Here is a 21,559-nt window from a genome sequence, read left to right on the forward strand (position 1 = left end):
TGTAGCAGTACAGATAATCAGGTAATTTGCATTTGTTAATGATTGTATGGTTAAAAAATGGAGAAAATACATCAACCTAATTCAAATTTATATGAGTACTATACACTTAATTATAATTAAAAAAACCTCCAACATAAATAACAGAAAATATTTTGTGCTACATAAATTTTTAAATGGCATATTCAGAAACTACAAAATTAAATATGACAAGAAAAGACAGATTCATAGTCTCACTTTAGTGGTTAGTAAACAGTAAAATGTACATGCTTACTTACATTCCTCTATGGAAAACACAACTGCCTTAAAATTTTTTTAAAAAAAGTTTTTACTGAAAATGCAACATAAAATCAACTACTTGTTCTGTATAAGGCCAGGGAAGAGATCCAGAAGAGGGCAAATGCCCTTATTAGTAAGATGAGGTAAAAAATAGCAAGACAAACAGATGGACACATGGCAACTAATCGTGTGTCAAGTTCTTATGAACTGAAGTGACCTTATACTTACTTTTCATTCCCAAAAGGTAACTAAGCATAAATGAGCTTTGGGGTTTGTTGGTTTTTTTTTTTTTTTCCCTATTGAAACAGTAATTATAATTAGCAGTGTAGAGAAGTTTCTGTGTCACTTTCTCAGAATCACCAGCAATTTCAGACTTTGAAATACATATTTAATGTGCTTGGTGCAGAAGCAGCACTACTGATAACTAGCAGGCTATGTCTGCAGGATGATTTCCCATTTTCTGTAGACTGCAATGGAGCATCTGTAACAACATCAAATACTAACAATTCTCACTCCTCATTCCCAAACCAATCCCACACAATTCATTACAGTTCTTGGTTTCACCTGCTTCAGGAAGGATCCCTAAAGAGGATCTTTGTGAGAGAACATAATTCCATAAATTAATGCTTTTCTGAGTATGAATAGTTTAAGGTTTTGGGCAGTGGAGTCCACCTCAGCTAGACCAAGTGATGTGCCTTTGGAGACATCTGTAACTTTTATTAAAGATGGATACTTTTGTCATATTGCTTCTTTTTAGGCACCGTGAAACAAAGATTCAATCTTAAGAGGAAAGGCAGAATTTAAGGAACAATGCTTATAGTCATTAGAAAAATCGCAACTTCTACAGAACTGTTGTGATAATTCTTATCAAGAATAACTCTAATAATAAAAATGTATAATTTTGAGAATGAAATTAAAAAAAGGTCTGCCTGGTGCATTTGTGTTAAGCTAGGCTAATGATCAGGAACAATAGCCTTTTTTGAATAATCTACATGAAAATCTCAATGTCTCACTTAATATATTACATCATATTTAAAAGGAGACTATTGATTTTATAAAGAGGGACGCTTATGGAGGCACTGAAAATGTACACTAAAATAATCTCCAAAACAAAGTTTTACAAATTAGATGCTTTGAAGCATTTTCAGAAACTAAAATTTTTCATAAATTACTCATACTATAGCAATGCAGAGAATTCGGCAGCTACAGAACATTTGCTGCATTTCCCATTTTCTTTATAGCCATATGATATCAAAGTGAAAGCAGAAAAGGATTTTATGACTGTGAGACAATCATAGAATCTCACACCAACAGACTTGAAGAGGGTCCAAACAGAGAAAACTGTGAATGTGCCTGGACAAAGAAACTGCAGTCGTCCTATAGGGTTGAAGAAGGTATCTACAGAAGTTCCACAAAAGCTTAGGGGGAAATAAGAAATTGTCTTCCACTGTCTATAAGTATTTTACTTTCCATGTTAGAATTTGATTTGATGAGTAGCTATTGGACTCCATTTGAGACAATTTTTTCATATCATATTTACTTTGCAGCTGCTTCAACTAATTTACAAAAAATTGGAAAAGTGTAGCATAAAACCAAAATATTCACTATCTACCCTGCACCTGTCACTAAAGTGGATGACTGTACAGCTTTTTATCACAGGACTGAATTCAAGACACAAAAATAAACTCTCTTTTCACCAAGCTCCTGTCTGTGAAACTAATTCAGCACTACATATGGGAATTCTCCTATCTCCTATTCCTGTACACCACACACTGTATCTAGGAAGAGAAACAAAGCTTATCTCTGATGGTTTTGTTAATGCCATCCAACATCCTCCACAGCTTCTTAACTGAAAGGGCTGTTGTATCTCCAATCCTCCTTTTATCCTGATATTCTTGCTTAGCTGCATTTTGAAGCCTCTTCTCATGAATGCAGATTTCAAAACCAAGAGGGGAAAATATCCTGACCAGAAATGATGGTCCTTCCTTGGGTAATTCCCAAGTGCATTTGGGAATTCGCAAAGGGCAAATTTATCCTAATCACAAAAGAAGGAAGTTTTCCCTTGCAGTGTCCATGAAGGAATGCTCTAATCCCTGCCCCACTAGTATTACCCAAGACAGAACATACCCATTTTTGTACCACTGATACCTTTGATCAGTTCCTCAGATGCAAAGAATAGACTGATAAACTTGCCTTTTCTACCCCACTTTCTTTGATGGGCACACATAAGTATTCTAACAACAGCTGATGGCATGGCACTACCCAACCTCCAGTTAAACAATGGTGAATTGAAAACACAACTGTAGACTTTGAAAAGGCTTTGATACGTGGCTTTGAGCAAGATGTCCGAGGTGAGCTGTTGAAGAACACAGGTACTGAGGTCACTAAGTAGCAATAAAATCCTGTAATGGGTTGGTTTGAGTTGGAAGGGACCTTAAAGATCATCAGATCCCACCATGGGCTGGTACCATATGCTGGTATCAGAACTTGTTCCAAGCACAACACCACCTACACATGAGGACAAATTGCTACACTGAAACAACAGAACCCACTTCCCACTGTGAGAATGAAGAGATTGGGACACTTTCTGTCAGGCTTACACATGCAAAAGTAAAGAAAAAACATCCTTTTTTATGCTGAACACACAACAATACAGGACTAGCTTCAGAAGCTTAAGGCCAACAAAGAACACCAAGGGGTGACTCCCTCTAGATTAACTTCAATGGTATTTTTATGCAGTAAGGAAAGCATCAGGGAAACATGCTGAGGAATTTCCTGCCTTTCAGAAGGACAACATGGCAGCTGAACTAGATGATGGATGGAAGGTCCCTTCTGACTGAAGTATTCTCTTCTAGTCTATTCTAGCATACCTTACATTTCTGTCGCCTGTATTTGCCATTCTACTGTCTCATCACGGAGAATCAGAAGGTCCTTCTGAAGCTTTTCAATTGATCCTATTTCTAACTTCTTTTCAAACATCAGAGCTCCAAAGCCCAACACAGCCCTTTTGATATGTGCTATTGTAGAAAAGACACGAGGGATCTGTGTCATGTGGACAGGTCTCAGCACAAACTGTTGCATATCTACAAAGACAATGTTTCTTTGCTGCAAAAATCTATGTATTTTTTTTTTTTTAATTTAGCATGTATTTCTCTGTTTTCCAAGCTTTAGCCATCTGTCTATTCTTTCACAACCTTACTACTTGTGCCACAGATGCTAAGCTTCTTAAATTTCTGGTTAGGGAATATCTTGAAAGCTTCTTGAGGAAATCTGAGGAATCAACAAGAGAATTTTTACTGATTTATTCTCCATATGCAGGGACACATGATGTCATACAGCAAGAATGAAATTTAAAACTGGAACTGCTCAAAAGGCTGATCTAAAATTTGGAAGAAAAAAATATCTAGCCACATCCTAAGTCAAAATAATTTGCTTTTCCTGGTTCTTTTCATAGCTGCTTTGCCTTCATGACACATACTTGGGAAGCTTAAAAATTCATCTAATTTTTTAACTTCTCAGGATACAAAAACAACAAAATCAATGTCAAAAAGCTGCATCTAAAACTTTCAGATGCATCAAAGAACCAAAATTACAAGCGACAATGCTTAAGACTGACAGAATGCAAAGAAGCTTTTAGTTAGGATCCAATTTTCTGAAAATTAAAGCGCAACTATCAAAGGGGTAGTAGTATTAAAATGAAGGTTGAAAACTGTCAACTTTTGATAGAAAGATTACTTTTGAAGTGTTAGAAACTAGTCAGTTGTTTTTAAGTCAAATAAGAGCACATTAACAGCTTAAATGCTCAGGTTTACATGGGATAGATGCACACTAAAATACAAAGAGAAAAGTTTTCAAGAAATAGCATCTTATAGAAAGGCAGAAGAGGCTGTCATACAAAAAAAAAATTCTATAGAATTGAAAAACCATATAATTAGAATTATTAATGTAAAGGAACATAGTAGTTAAATCAGGTACAGTTAATTTACCTATTTAATGAACCAGTCCAAGGAATTCTGAAATCTGTTTTGGCAACCTATGCATGGTGGTCTAGGCACAATTAAAAAGGTGGGGGGAAAAAAAGGAGGCAGTGATTTGCATTGTATTCTCAACTCCTTCTAAACCTACATCTTCTATAAGAAGAAATACTTTAGGAAAGGTAAAGTAAAGACTAGTGAACATATGCATATAGAGGAGTTCTCTCCATTTCTTTCTTTTAGGTACCTTCTAGATCCACTATCTACAGCAACACAACTTTTTGATTTACTCAAAGTAAACTACAAAAACATAGACAGCTGTTAGACCAGTACATCTTAGGCAGAAGACAGAAGCCAGTTCTTTCCTTCTCTTTTCCTCCTTCACAAGCAGAGTTTCAGAAAAAAAGAAACAACAAAAAACCCCAATGAAAACAAGAACCCAATTCCAAACCCTCTCCTCTTAACCACCAAAATATGGCTCCGGCCACCACTATCAGGAATATAGACTGTCATTTACCATCAGGTGGTATACTGGTTATCTTATTTATACGTGTGATCTGAGACAGAATGACTCCAACCTAAATATCCATACAGAAAACTGCAGCATTTTTCTTTCACTATGTGTGCTTCAAGATGTCAAGCCTGGGAAACAGAGTCCAGCTACGACAATGTTTGATAATATTGCCTCTCTGACTCTGTTCATATTTCAGACTGTGGCTGTCCAGTGTCCAATGTCCATATGCTAGTCCATCCAACGGGAAGATACTTGGCCAATGACTTCAGATTGAATTACAGTTTGACTTCCAGGAGATGGTAGGAAATTTACCAGATGTTTAAGAAGGATTCTTTGACTAAACTCCAGGTCCAGAGCAAGGAGGTAGAAAAGGACTGGACCTGACTTCCTCCTCTGTTTTCATAGGGACTTCCTAGAATACAAAACTACTGAAAACATGTCACAGTACAGAATTATTTCAGGGCAAAGAGTAAACAGATCAAATGCAATTATGCCTCTAGACAGCTAACATGCTAAGAATTTAGCCAGATTGAAAAGGTAAGGTGCTGACATATTCCTAGAAATCTGTCTAAAATTCATATACAAAGGCACAACAGGCTCTGGAAAGTCTTGAAATACTCAAAGAGAGTGGGAGAATATTTTGGGAAATATCACTAAAAGATGATGCTTCCTGTCCTTATATTCTTTCCTAGGCATTTGTTGTGATCTGTCAAAGACAGACATTTGGGCAAGATGGAGCAGAGGTACTTCCAAAATTCATCATAACTACAGCACTGGAGATACCAGCATCTCTAACACCGCCTGAGTCTTCTTTTATGTTAAGGGGAGCAAAAGCATAATTCATTAATACTTGCAAGAGTTCAGGACTGAGCTGCTGTCCCTGTACTGGCTACTGTTATCAAAGAATAGTTGTCACTTGAAGTGAGGAGCAGAGCTTGAGTGGCACCATCAGAATGTAGACTAATACTCTGAGATTGATACAGACAGCATCTCAGGAGAGGTTAAGAATGCTATACACATCATTAGAACAAGTCAACCTACACAATGTACATTTAGCTGTTAGAACCAGTCAAGGGATCCACAAATCTTCCCTGGCTGTCCACAAATCTCTGTAGACACCTATGCACTGCAATTGCCAGTTAAAAATATTATGTAGAGAAAGGCATATAAACAGACCCCAGCTACTACCCCAAGACAAATGGGAAGTTCCCTTGAAGACATCCCCTATAAACCTGGTTGTTCTCAATATGGATGATTTGCAGTTATATTTTCTACAACTAACCATGAAAAGACTCAGATTTTACTCACTTAGGCTGAAGTCATGCCTCAGGTATGAGCTGGAGACTGGCACGCTTTAAAGAAAAGTATCATTCTCCTACTCAGTAAGGACAAGTGCCCAGAAAACAGAAGAGCATGTGTCAGATATCCCAGGCTCTAGACAGAAAAATTCGAGTTCCAATCCTGATGTCGGCTCGATAGCCAAGTCTCAGTGAGTTCAACTTTCTCAACCAACATTCTGTGTAGTGAGGATTAACACCTGATGAAAGTAAACACAGGAAGAATCACCCTTCAGCAGTGTAACAGTGTGTCCTTTCTGGAGTGCAGCTAAGGCCTTTCTATATCCCAGTCAGCCTCTCCAGTAGAGAAACTGCTTGAGAAGAATTCAGGCAGCAATTCAAGCTCACACATCCCCACATGTCACAAGGCTAGCTCAGCAGAGAGGCAGAAGGCTCCCAGCCCTAGAACAATTTCCAGCAAGTGTTTATTCCATGTGCCGAAGGTAAATCCGGAGTGAAAAAGGAAGACCATGTGGTTTCTCTCAGTTATATATTGTCTTAGATTAGTGGGTGGTACAAAGGGGGCAGGGCTGGGGGCAAGTGACCATAAGAAAGAGAGGAACTGGACACCAGGCCCTATAACCAATGGGGAAACAGGGAAAGGGGATACCATGGAGGGGGTGATGGACTCGCGAAACCCAAAGAGAAGATTGCACAATGTTTGCAAGGAGACGTGGGGGAGAAGCCTTTTTTACACCTGGGGTATCTTCAATCTTCACTTTTCCAGGGCAGGGCAGCTGGAAATTCCTTTAATGGCACAAGGGACTCCACAAGCAGTTTCTTTCAAACTTCACAGTATAATAGGATCACATATGCCAAATTACAACATTTCATGTTAGCTCATGAAGTTGTATTCCATAAACCAGGGTAACCCTACATAAGTGCTCTGGGATCACGGCTTCACCAATGGTGAAGTCACAGTAACATCATATCTAGGCAATTACCACAAACCAACGGCTTGTGTAAATACCACAACGCACTCAAGAAATAAAGCAGCTCAAGAACAAGGAAGCCTATGCCATGAAAATCCTAAATCTTCTGAAGCAGCTGCTTACATCACCTATGCTCCTGCTTATATGCAGCAAAGATGCAACTTATCTTTCTGAAGAATCTCAAGCTTTGGAAGAATGGACATGAGCCAGTACCCACTAACCATCTCAAGGAACAGCTGTAGTCAGTGGACACATTTCCTTCTGAAGCCTTTTTCTGATTATACTACAATGTTCTCTGTTATTATTCTTTCTTATATATAAATCTATTGTTCTTTGTCTCACAACGATCCAACATGAAACAGACTGGCTTGAAACTGAACCTATCTAATATTAATCTACAGTCTGGCTGTTAAGGCATTCTCTTGGAAGGAGAAGTAGTATGCTTCCATAGCTAGTAACTTTCTGAATTCAGTTTCCCACTTTCCTGTCCCTTTTTTAGACTATAATAAAAAATGTGGCTAAGTCATCTATAGCTTTTTCCAAGTTACATTAAATAAAATTCAGGACTCTCCTGTGTAGAACAACTCCTTTGCTTCTGGCTCTGGAGACAGAATTTAGGACTTGTAAAACTTATAGCCACTGCACTATTTTACATTAACTGTATGTGCACTATACACCAAGTCATAAATTATTTTAAAGACCTATTGCATATTAGGTCATTTTTAGTACAGGCAAATGCCTCCCAAAATATTCCCAGTAAGTACTTTTCAGAAAATGAATACCTTGCTAGTTGTTGTGAAAAGGTAAGCCCTCTTTACGAGACTGTATTTGGTCTTATACATTTTATAAGTTTGTATACAAAAAGTTCAACCTTACAAGCAGTATTTCTTTTTTTATAATCTAAGAAGAATTAGATTTTATTTAGCTTGTTTTTACTCAGTGTGCAGCAGGTAAATTGCAATTATTTTTAAATCTTTCAAGAACTTTAAAAAACACAAACCATGTAAACAACATAAATTCTTAACATAAAATCCTGAACACAATCTGTCAAAAATATATCAGCATGAAGAAACTTACATTCATTAAGTTGTGACCTATAATTTTTCAGGATGACAGCTTGAGCATGTGAGGTATTTGCAAAGATCACAATTTCCCCTCTTCAGATTTAGCATTTACCCCGTCCTTGACATCTGCTACTATTTATGATCTCCATTATTACCTATGTATGTATCCTGTATTCACGGTACTTTAAACAAGTGAGATGAATTTTAAAAATAGAAATATTCCAAACATCCAGTACTTACAAATCCATAGGATTTGTAATAAGATTGACTTTCAATGAACTCCAGAACAGAATTTGTCTTTTTGTCTATGCAACATGTAAAGGTAAACACATATCTGCTTTTACAATTTCTTGTAGAGAGCATTAGCAGTAGATGACAACAGCAGATGAAAACTCACTTCATATTTAGCCTTCTCTCAGCTGAATCTTACAGACGATTTTCAGCACCAGGCTACTGGATTAACTAACTAACAGCAATAGCAGGCCAATCCACTTCTGGTACTTTACTTTTCCAGGATCCTTGGGACAAAGACCAAGGAAGAAGGACTACATAGGAGAAGCCCTTCTGACGGTGGGCTTACATTTCCAGTGAGCTGATTTCCAAAGGACTAAACAGCCTGTCACAGTAGCAAATGCAATCTCATGCCAAAGCAGAAACCATAAATCTTCAGAAAAAATAGTGACTGGCACTGGACAGCCATAACAGAATGATCCACAGCCTTTCCCTATTGGCCCACAAAGACCTTTAGGAAGAGTTCAGGAGTAGGGCTAATCACTTGTTTTTTGAGAGCAGCAGCTCACTCCAAACTATTTGGAGTAGCACAGAGATAGTCTACAGTGAATACAAAGTAAGCCTAATATTTCTAGCTTGGGGAAAAATAAAGTTTATAAAAATTACTTTTAAGATTTTATTTTCAGCAATAGAAGGGGGAGATTTAGGCCCAAGCAGTTTGGTAAACGCTCTCCCCTTGTCCAGTTACTGTGACCTTGTTTGTTACTTACAAAGGAAAACAAAGATACGGTATTTTTGTTTGAATTGCCTGCTAGGATTGCTTTTGATTAGTAAATTAAATGCAAGGTCAAGCCGCTTTAGCAACAAGGAGTTTTGATAAGGTGGTCCCATGGTTGTGTTACATAAACATGATGACCTCAGTGTTACTATGAACTCAGGCTTAATGAAAATGTGAAAAAGTGATTTCTGTAGCTAGGAAATATTACATAATCAGAATGTATCAGCAAGTCTAGCTGAGAAGCAAATATGCAGACGTAATACAAAAACTGTATGTGTATGGATTTTTATGTACACCTAATGAAATTAGGGGTGTTCCTTGAAGTTTCTTCTGAGATAATGTTTACTTATCTTAAAGTGAAATAAGACAATAGGAAGGCCTTGTGATAAAACATAACAACTTTCATTCCAGTTATAAAAATGTTCATTCTGCCATCTATCTGCTGAAGTAAGCCTGAGAATTCTCATTAAAATTTCAGCATGGCTGGTCATAAAAAAAATAAAAAAGTAGGAATAGTTAAAAAAAGATAATTGGATTCTTACATGATTGCAGTATAGCCTGACACTTCTAAGTAAGGCTATACCTTCTGTCACTGAACAAAAGGTTCAGTGGCATGGGATGTGTCACCTGTCACTAAATAAGCCATGAGATTTATTCACTTGGAAAGCTGGGCCCTATTTAGTCTGTTATTTATGGAATTCAGAACATAATGATTTTATTATAAAATTATACAAATAAGTGGAGCACCACTTCTCATTAACACATTACTCTAGTTACATAAAATATGTACTAAAATTTTAGTAAAATGTAAGGCAAATATCCTGAGGCATTCCTAATGGCATAAAATGGTGTTGTAACTTCCAGAAACAAAACTCAGCTATTCAAAAACAGTAAGCCACCAGAATCACAGCTTTAATTATATTTGTTTAATTCTGTGAAGAAGTACAAGTGAGCAAAATGTTCTCTTTGTTGGTTCAGACACTTCTGTAATGGTAAAAGTCCAAAGATCTCTAAGTGGGATATACAATCATTCAATAATGATGATGGAGAACACTTATATAAAAATTAGGACTATCAAACTCATTTAAACAAACCTCATTGTTTCTTATGACAAATGTGATGAGAAAGACAATGTACACTAACAACATTAATGACTCCTCAGGAAGCTGAAGCTCCAGAAAACTCATATCAATAATGTTTCCCCTACATTTTACTTAAAATTAATCTGTTGTGATCTCCTGGAATTGCTTATAAACAAATCTTTCACCAGGTTAATCAGAACTTCCTCTTTACTTTTTCCTTCCAGTTGCCGGACCTCACTATGGACTTTTGCTATGCAATGAGGCCAGACAGCTTTTCACTGGACTTTCAAAATCCAGTTGGCTTATGCTCAGGAGGAAAGGAAGAGTCATCTATACTAAAGAGAAAATAAGATTGCTTTACAGAAGGTAAGAAACATGAAGACACAGGAACAACATGCAAAAAAGAAACCAAGAAATACAATGAGAAAAGCAAACAAAATAAAAGAGACTGATAAAGAGTGGAGACAACAAAAACAATCTGCAGTGGTAAAGGACAGAACAGAGAGCAACAGAAGCGTCCCATCAAAAAATAGCCTGATGTCCAGTATTTCATTTAAACCAAGTAGTAACACAACTTAACATGACTTTTAAGTTCAAAGGTGCAATAAGTGATTCAGACCATCTAAATTTAATATTGTCACTTTCTCTACACAGACTGAACAAGAAGAAAGCATTAAATATCCTGGAATTAAAACACCATAACCAACAAGATGACTTAATTAGACTACAGTAAAAGGCTCTCTGAAGGCTATCTGTCCTGGTGTCACTCACTAGAACTACATGAGTAACAGTAAGTAAAGACAGCGCTCACATCTTCCTACAGCACTGTGCTTCCTGCATCTAACAATTATATTGGCAGCACAGTCACAGCCATTTCCACATCAGTTATTGGAACTCAGATTCCTGCATGTATCTGCACATTCCCCTATGCAGGCAGCAACTCCTACCTGCTACTATGATTATCTCCACTTGGCTACTCTATGATCTAACACTTTTGGGATGTACTGGTGTCCAAATCCAGGCTGGCTGTGGCTTTGAGAAACGTCATGTAGTGGCTGGTGTCTCTGCCTGTGGCAGGGGTTTGGAACTGGATGATCTTTAAGATCCCTTCCAACCCAAACAATTTTATGATTCTTTTCTATGATATAAAGACCTCCTTTCATGTTGCAGGAGACTTACTTCACATACTCTAAGAGTATACAATTTCCCAGAACTGTTACCAGAAAATTATTACGATTTCAATACTCATTGTAAGTAGACAAATGAAACTGTTTTGAGTACCTTTCAGACACCTTTACATTTGTTTTCATGCTATCATTGATACATAGTTTCAGTTAAAGATTCTGATTTGTTCCTCTGAACTGATTCTAAAGAATAATGATCTACTGTAAGGCTGTTTTACAGGGGGGGGAGGGAAGAGATAATATTTTCTTCCCATTCAAATCCCTCTGTTTCCACAATCTATTGTGACTACTGAAGATATCTCCAGTTGTCCCTGTTCCTCATGCAGTACCAATTGGTTTCTTGTGACAAAGGCTTGGAGCATGTCAAGTTTATCTCATGATTTTTTTTTCCCCATCAAAGACCTAGATTGTGAAAAAGTGTAACTCATGTACTGGATATCAAATGAGTTTACATCTAAAACAAACAGGAAGACATGCCAGCAGCTCCTTTAGAATAATGTCTGCAATAATAAGCTATTCAAAAGGACGAAGAGAAAGAATTAATTAATTTTCCAGACTTTTCCAAAGTCAATTATCAGGAGATTTCTATCAGCATTGGGCTACTTCTAGGTGATGTCTGTTGCAGTTGATTGCAGAGACAGCTTGTTACTACAACTCACTTCAGTCAAGGTACTTATTCTCAGGAATGCATTTTCTGCTTTTTTCACAATTGTCAATAAAGTAGAAAAAGTATGATTACTGATGGTTTTAGTTAACTTACTACTTTCATGAAGGCACTGTATTTGCAGAATACTGCCACAACTCATCAGTAAGAGATGGAAAAATCACACAGTAGTTCAACCTGTCAAGACAAATTCAAGGGCCAAGAAGTAATCTTGTGCTAACTAGTAAATCTATATTAACTTTTTTTAGAATATTTTGCCATGTGAATAAGAAAAAAATGCCTGGAAAAGTAAGTAAATTGTAGACACAGCTGTAAGGCAAGGGTGTAGTGAACTCAACCAAAAGTGTATTCCCACAGCCCAACTAAATTTTCAAAAAGGTTATAGAGCTGCAATTAAACTAAGAACAGGATTTTACATGCAGCTATGTAAAAATTATTTTAGTCTAGTCACTTCTGCTATTAATTATGATTTCCTGCACACTCTGCAAAAAGACTCCTTGAGTCCATGCTCATCATTTACACAGTGGGCTGAAAGCTGCAGTACTCATGGGAAAGAGATTGACCCTGATCAGAGATTATTACCTGAAAATGACAGTACAATCAATAAACCCTAATGATAGATAGATGAGAAGCAGATTTCACAGATGGCCTCAACTCTTGGCTATTTGCATGAGGTGCTGATTTCTGGATAGGCATGGACCTTGAAGTAAGCCTGTTAGCCAAGAGTGGATGCAGTAAATATCTGCTGGAAATGTGGGCTGGAAAAACGGTATAATTTTCTGTACTTGCTCACCAGCTTGATGATAGAAAACACATGAATCAGCATGAATGTCCAAAAATTATTATCTGCCAGTGTAAAGTCTTCAATCAGTGCTGCATTCATCACAGATAAAGGTCTGGCATGCTCAAAGACATATGTGCAGACATAGGTGCCAACTACACAAGCAACCTGAGACAAGAATTCACTGGCATCCTTAGGCACACTTGCATTTGTTGTAGGAATGGAGGACTAAATGGATTTGTTATTAGCACATTTTTGGACTCAGCTGAGCAAACAATAGCAATGGATGCTTAGTTTGGGTTACTGATTCTACTGGCTGCAAGTTAACCTACCATTTAAACACCAAACAAAAAATCTGAATACAGCTCCTGACAAAAATTGCCATAATTAACACATAATTTCAAAATATTCCAAGGAATGGAGTATGTGTAGTACATGAGACACTGTATGACAGTAAAAATCCCAAGAAAAAATATTAAGACGAGTCTTAGAGAGATTACCACAAAACACTCCCAAAACTGAGAACAGTTTGGCAATCATTAGGTTTAATTAGTAGATGAAAGAGATAGACAGCACCATGCCTAAGAGGGAGGAATGCTTCCTTTTAGTATAGGTATTTCATTTGTCTCAGGTTTAAGATTAACCTTCACTTATGGGAATAAGAAAGCAACGACAGAGAAAATTTGCTTACAATCTTCTTTACTTCCTGTATTGCTCAAATGCTAGTGTTTAAGAAAATACAGGCAATCTCTATTCTTGGAAAATCTCTAAATAGGGATTAGGAAGGCAAGATACAAGCTGGACAAAGAGCAGAATCATACATATATCCTAATTTTACAGTATTAAGAAACCAATAACCCATGTTGATGGGTTACTGCAGACACTTCAGAAGTAGCATAATAACTTCCCCTAAAAAAAAAAAAAGGCCTGATGAGACTGCTATATTGCTCTAAGCCATCACTCAAATGTGCTGTTAAGAAGACAGCATATGCTATGAAAGAAGATTAAAGAATATCTTTTCCCATAAATGCATATGGTTTTCTTGAAGCCCTGTTAATTTCGTTGGAGGACAGGCACAAATTTTCACTGCTAATATAAGTAAAGTTGAATTTACTTTTCCATTGAGAAGTAAGAATTCAAAATTTCAGTCACCTTAAGTCTAGTGTATCCTAAACATGCAATGCATAAACACAGCATGAAACCAACTGTACTCCCTAAAATGCAGTATTTTTAGTTGCATTTTCAATTTCTTAATGTATTCCCTTTCAATAGAATCAATAAAGACCAGTGCAGCAGCACTGTAATATTGCTGTAGCTTTCAAAGCTATGTTCAGTTGCATCAAGAACTTCAGCACATCTGCAATGCTTAACCTGAAATAATCTTTTGCAATAGAGAAGGTCCTAAGTGGTACATTGGGTAAATTGTAGCAAAATTTGACTGAAATTTCATGGTAATTCTACCCTTAAAAAAGGCATGATGAGCGAGTGTACTTAACCCCCAAAGCACAATTTTTTTTTTTTTCTTTTAAAGTGGTATTTAAACCAAGTAGTATCACAACTTAACGTAACTATTAAGTTCAAAGGTCTAATAAGTGATTCAGACCATCTAAATTTAATACTGTCACTTTCTCTACACAGACTGAACAAGAAAAAAGCATTAAATATTCTGGAATTAAAACACCATAACCAACAAGATGATTTAATTAGACTACAGTAGAAGGCTCTCTGAAGGCTATCTGTCCTGGTGTCACTCACTAGAACTACGTCAGTAATAGTAAGTAAAGACAGCGCTCACATCTTCCCACAGCACTGTGCTTCCTGCATCTAACAATTATATTGGCAGCACAGTCACAGCCATTTCCACATCAGTTACTGGAACTCAGATCCCTGCATATATTCCTGCACATTCCTTTACACAGATCACAATCCTAACAATGAGTACCATTACCTCCAATAATATAGAGACTTCTGTATGATCCCTAACTCTATTGGGACATTGTAGTGCCCACTTGGATGGGGCTTTGTACAACCTGGTGCTCCTGCCCATGTCAGGGGGTTTGGAACTGGATGATCTTTATGGTCCCTTCCAACCTAAGCCATTCTACAGTTCTGGGAGGATCTTGCATTAGCCAGCCAGTGAACTAAGGGAAGAAGAAGATCCCATTGCCTAAAGGCTTGGTAAGGTCATCACATTCCTTAAAAGATCCTGAGAAGGCCTCTTGACTTCCTTTCAGATCCATGAAGAACACAGCTCATCCAACAATGAAATGTCCTGAGAGAAGTAATATAACCTTGTACTTCAGATGAAAAAGTAACTCTGACCATTGCCAAGATACAGTAAACGGTTTACTAAAAACTGATCTTTCTTTCTAAATAAGAGAAGGGTTCAGAACCCAGTGTTGATTCCAACAACAAGGAGGAGGCAGGATGTCTCTGGACTTCCACAGTGCCTGCTAGGATTTTTAAGACTGCTTACGATTTATTTCTCTCAAATTATCTGGGGAAGTTTGTTTTTAAGAATGGATTGAGAGATTCCAGTGAAATTTATTTAATCACCCAGATCTTTCAATTTTGTTTCTCTTTCCTTGGTTGTTTAAGTACTTCCAAGTTTTGAAGTCAGCACCAGGAAAAGACTGCATCCTTTCTAATTATGTGCACATGCACCTCTATGTAAAAAATAATTGCTGTCTTCAAATCTGTGAGCAAAAAATCTACACAGCCTGAGAAAGTGCTGTGTCCAAGAAAATCAAGTCAGGGAACCAGTATCATGCTATGATTTTTCACATACAACATTTTTCTCAAATAACATTGCATATTAGTTTACAATTCCACAATCCATCATCAGGAAATAAATAATTTAGGAAAATTGACAAGTAGTTACGGACAAAAATTCCTTGTTTCTGAAATCAAATAAACTGCTGGTTTAGAATCAACTTATACATGTTATTATGTCACTTTGAGATCCATGAATGGGATTTTCAGTGTATATTGTGCAATTTCTTGAATCTTGAAACTTTTTCCTCAAAACTCCTATTAAAGATGTGGTCTACTTTTTTGCAAGATAGAAAACCATGTTTTTACAGTACCTTTAATAATAACAAGAGTGTTCAATATAGAAAATCCAAATTCCATAGTACAATTCTTAGAAAACATATAGAAGCTATCTCTCCAGGTTTATACAGACATGGTTCTATGGAGTTTCCAGAATTATTTATAATGAATACATCTTCAGAAGTACAGAATGCTTAATGCACAACCACAAGCAAGGAATTTATTTAGGTACTTTTGTATGGCACACATATATCGAAATTCCCAAAAATAGTTCTTCAGTTTCAGAGGCTGATACATGTAATGTGACTTGACAGCAATATTGACAAATATATTAATTTGGAACATCACAGTGAGTCAATTCAGTGAAGTGGAAAAAAAATAATTAGATGTTCAGGATCACTCTGTTAAACTCTGTTAAACCTTTATCTGTTTTCTACATATTCACAGAAAACAGATAAATATAACATCAAATTTCATATTATGCCCATCTCATAAAAGACTGTTAAGGTTTTCAATGATACACCCCCAACAGAAAATCAGTTTTCGTAATATTATTTTAGTTTTCCTCTAATGTTTTTATAAATGTGTACAAATGTGAAATTTGAATGACCCTTAGAAATTATCTAAAGCATAGTAGGTAATCAAACAGCTCAATAATTTGAAATATTATTCCCCATTAACTGGTGACTAAAGTTACATACCACAAATAATTGTCAGAAACTAAAAAGTAAAACTAGCACTTATATTACCTTGTTAATTTTCATGAGGTTTGTGTACAGCATTTAAATTACAAGTAGTATACATGATACAATTGCAAGGGACACTGCCCAGGAGTATTTTGACCTGACATTCAGGAAAAGGTATTTGGTTGCTCAGTTAAGCTATTGCATTAAAAAGAATTTCTACATTAAAAGCCACTTTCCTTTAAAGCTGTGATGTTTTGCAACAAAACCTTTCTAAAACAAATACATACTATTCCTGCTTCAGTCTTTATAATAGTTTTTAAAAGACAATAATACCCATATTTATACACTCTTATAATATCTGTGTACTGAAAATCATTAGATTGGTTAATTAAGAAAATAGGTTACATTACAATATTAAGAAAAAGCTCCCCATGTCTTTCCTGATAGATATTAATCACTTTATTAAGAAGAGAACTGACAGCATATATAGTTTTTACATCTAAGCATGACATTAGGTCAAGGAGATCTAGAAGTCAGGACTAAAATCTTGGTATGCAGGACTAAAACTAAGAATAATGCTGTTAAACTGAAAACATGATCTAGGAGAAAATTAAGATGTAAATAGTTTAACTAAAAATAATCAACTGAGAAAAGACTGGATGAGGAACACAGTGTGCTACACCCTGGTATTTTGGTGGTTAGAGTTACCATGAGTAAAAATGATCAGCAATACCATATTCTTGCACAAAAGACAACACACTACCTTGCACTGAAGCTAATCTTTACTGGTTGGTAAGGCTACAGCTGTAGTATCCTTACAGAACATTCTCTGCCTATGGAATAAAGGAAGAAATCAGAGGAATTCAGCAGAAAATAGTAACTACCAGAGGTCTAAAAAAGGTGACAGGGAAAGCAAAAATTAAATAATCAGGATTCTTTCAGTTGAGAGGAAACCAACATCTAGAATGTGCATGCAAAGTGAAAGCTCCTTCTGCAGGAATATTACTTGTTTGTGGTGACTAGAAGGAATCCTTTCCCAAAATCTAGCCCTGTCTTTTTACAGATTTATCACATATACTTCTCAGTGCCTGAGAACTGAACATGTAACTAAGACACAATTTTCTTTAGACAGTATACTCCACTTTTTATTAGTTTCCTGCTTCTGTAAAAATGCTAAACACAGTTAACTAGCTTCACAATGATTTTATCAACTCCAACCACACCAGATGGGTTTAACAACAAAGTAAAAGTTTTCTATCATGGTTTAAGAGATACCTTTAAATACAGCTGTACAAGATCTGTAAACAGAACTATAAGAAATAAAATTGTATTTGCAACCACAGTTTTCAGGTAAAAGCAAATACCTCATCTGTTTCTTCATGCACACCTTTACCCAAAAATCCTTAAGGTGTGCATTACCTTCAAAAGTAGTAACTCTGTTTTTAGAGCAAATGTTCATGTTAAAAAGCCAAACAAACAAGCCCCCCCAAACAAACAAAACAAATCACAGCAAATGAAACCCCAAACCCTCAATTCCTAAATTCCTCCTCTTTTTTTCCCCCCTTTACCTAACTTCCCATACTTCATATCTTAATGGTATTTTATACGCCCCCCCTCCTTGCTTCACCTGCCCATTTTCATTGCTTAAGATTTCACATGCTGTACAAGAAAGAACATTTGTTGGACACCCAGCCACATTTAAGCTTCTGATTCCTAACATGAGCTCAGCTTTTGACAGCAATCCCTATATGCAATTTGGACACGTTATCAGAACAGATAGCTTACTAGCAAACAACGCATTTTGCTTCAGTATATTCTATCCATATTCTACCTCTGCATAGCTTAAGTACTTCCAGTACTCCCTCTTCCAGTACTTCCATGAATTTAACTAAGATGCTGATGTGAATAAAATTAATTCAAATATCTGGTTACAGATCTGAGCACTAAATCCATAGGCTTCTAAATAGTAAAACAACATAAATTCATCCTTACATCTTAGTTACATCCTAGCAGTGATTTTACAAGCAATATATTCAGCTCCATAAAAAAAAGAGTTGAAAAGTTTGTCAGACAGTTCAGAATGACATGTCCTTTTAATACACTACACGTGCTCACTCCTATGCAAACCAAGTTTTAACTGTCACGCTGTCAAGAAAAATGATAATTCCCTAGTCGTATCTTATCTTTCCAAGGAAGTAAGAACTACAGAACATTTTACAATAGAAAATTGTATCATATGTTTAATAAAACCTGCCGCGTGCATGAAAGCCCAGAGAGATGTTGTATTTGAAGCTGACAATGAAAAAGAAAAAAATCAAAAAACCCAACCAGTGAACAAAATGCACAAAAGTGGGAAGCATTTCAAGTTTTGTATCCGTGTACTCTTCTATTTGCTCAGCCCTTTCTGTTTAATGCAATATAAAAGTCCATTAATAAAAACCTGAGCACATGTAAAGAAGTCTTAGAGCTGCATTGGGTCATTAACTGTGACAGACCTTCTTAAGGGATATATCCATGTGCCTATTAAGGAAAGTGCCAACCTGAAAATTACCTTAAGTATGGTGCCTTATCAGTGTCTGACAATCAGGTGTTACCTGCAGCAATAGACATACATTGCTTTTAGATCTAGTCTGCTTGTTGAATGCTCCCCTAAATCTGGTTTTCAATTTGTTCTATTAAAAACCAGCCAAAAAACCACCCCACATCTAAGAAAATAAACCCTCAAACCAAAAAGCTACTCATATTTCTTTGATCTAATGAAATTAGGCTCATTGCACTTATGTTTTTCCTTCAGATTCTGCAACAAAAACTGTGGAATTACCTTGGTATTAGAAAATTTGTAAGTAAAACAGAACTGCAGCTGATAGTTAAGGTAGACTATCTATGATTAACCAGGTGAGTTGGCACAGAACATCCATCCTCTGTAAGGGGAAACTGCCTTATTTGAAATGGCTTGAATGTTTCCACTCTCAGTGCAGTTTGCAATGGACACATCTTTGCTCAGGCTGGGAGGGAGGGAGGCTTCCCAAAGTAGATTTTTTGATTAGTTATTTTTCTTTAAAGTGGTTCAATGGGGTGGGTTTTTTTTGGTTTTTTTTTTTTTTTTTTTTTTTTGCTTTGCAGCAAAGGTACCTAGAACCTCTGTGTGGAACTCTGCTCACTTTTGATTCCTCAAGTTACTTCGGAAGAACTAAGCAAACCCCTTCGTATAAATTATGAGCAAACGGGGAAGAAAATAACTGCAAAACATTTAAACTGGGATTTGATCTCCAACAGCGTTATGATCATTCACACATTTTACTAAAAGTTTCTGCTCAATCCACAAATGTTCAGTTAAAAAGCCCCAACGAAATGGGAATTAAAACGAGCAGCAGCTGCATTTACTGTTACATCATACAACACAACAAACCCACTAAAGTCCCAGGCGCACTGCTGCGCGTCTCTTTCTGCTAAGACTTTGCAGTTTGTTTTTCCTAAACACACCTAAACTGACACAAGCAGGTAGGTAAATTTCGCAGGAGAGTAAGACGTAGCCATTAAAGATGCCGACACTACGCTTGTAGGGGCAGTTGATCCTACTCCTCTGCAACGAACCAGAGTGAAAACACGGAAACAAGTTGAGCGAACTGCTGGTAGCACCGCTCCTGCCACCCGGGGGGAGCCACAGCAACACGGACAGGCTGCTTCTCCCTCGCCCCGCTCCCGTCCCGCCGTGATCCTCTCCCGCTTCTCTCCTCCCCTCCCTCACGCCGCTGGAAACTTTGGGCAGGGCGGGCCCGGCCGCGGACAGCGGTGCCGAGCCCCTGCGGGATGCCGGGCCCGCTCCCGGCCGGGACAGACACCAAACACCCCGATGTGCCGCCCCACACCGCGGGCTGCCTGCCCTGCCCCTCGGCCCCCGGACAACTTTCCAGGGGCTGCTCGCCCTCTCCCGGCACTGAGGCGTGTGGGCTCGGCTCGGGCCGGGCCGGCGTGCGGGGCGCTTACCTGATGTCCCCGCTGGGCTGTAGGGCAGGGCAGCGTCCCCGCGGTCCCCTTCATGCCCGAGGGGCTCCCTGCCCGCAGGCACGGCCTCATCCAGCTTCCCTCCCTCGCCCCGGCGGCGCGGGCGCCGCTCTCGCGGTGTGGCCGGCGCGGCGGGGAGGGAAGGAGGAACGGAGGGGCGGGCGCCAGGAGGAGAAGGAGGAGGAGGAGAAGGCGAGCAGGGGGCGGGAGAGCAGCTGTGCCCTCCCTCTCTCCGCCCTGGCCGCCCAGCGGACGCAGAGCAGCCGCGGACGGGCCGCGCTTCCCGGCCCTGTGGGAAGCGCCAGGGCTGCCCGGGCCTCCCCTGCACCGCGCCCCTGCCGTGTGTCCCCGCCGTGTGTCCCCGGCTCCGGCGGGCAGGGCAGGGCAGGGCAGGGCTCGGTGGGGCCTCTGGAGGGCGCCCGGAGCCCAAAGCTCTGCGCTTTATCGGAGAGACCCGGCTCCAGGGCTGGGCTGGGCAGGGCTGGGCTGGGCAGGGCTGGGCAGGGCAGGGCAGGGCTGGGCTGGGCTGGGCTGGGCAGGGCAGGGCTGGGCTGGGCTGGGCTGGGCAGGGCAGGGCTGGGCTGGGCTGGGCTGGGCTGGGCTGGGCTGGGCTGGGCTGGGGGATGAATGCTGGAGGAGATAGTGAGAATAAGGTTTGCACAGTTCAGGAGAAGAAAAAGGGATCGCGGAGATAAAGAGGGGAAACTGACCGAGACAGAGAAGAAGGGTGGCGTGCGGATTGGGGAGATGAATGATAAATACATTTTTTCATGATAAGTTTTGCAGGAAGAGTGTTCAGAAAGGCAGGGAGGAGTGAATACCAATGGGATAATGGAAGAGGAGAAAGGAATAGGAAAGGATTGTTGGGTAACAAAGGGTAAAATGTGTCCTGTAATTCGGCAAAGGCAGGTTTTGGGAAGGTGAAGAGTGTAAGGAGATAAGGATTCTGAGGAAGCCAAAATTTACTGGGCTTGGCAGGAAATGCATGTGAAACTTAGGG

At 38.5% G+C, this 21,559-nt stretch overlaps 1 protein-coding gene across 2 annotated transcripts in view; it reads right to left on the reverse strand.

The window, feature by feature from the left end:
* The window catches only part of SGCG (sarcoglycan gamma), a 101,833-nt gene extending 81,166 nt beyond the window's left edge, over nt 1–20,667 (reverse strand). For both annotated transcript variants that reach the window (XM_083855638.1, XM_083855637.1), the window contains exon 1: nt 20,542–20,667. The gene's annotated coding sequence lies outside the window, so the exon portion shown is untranslated. The remainder of the gene's footprint in view (nt 1–20,541) is intronic.
* Nucleotides 20,668–21,559: the final 892 nt, after the last annotated feature.

This window comes from Zosterops lateralis (genome assembly GCF_965231275.1).
Source record: "Zosterops lateralis genome assembly, chromosome: 2".
Taxonomy (NCBI): domain Eukaryota; kingdom Metazoa; phylum Chordata; class Aves; order Passeriformes; family Zosteropidae; genus Zosterops; species Zosterops lateralis.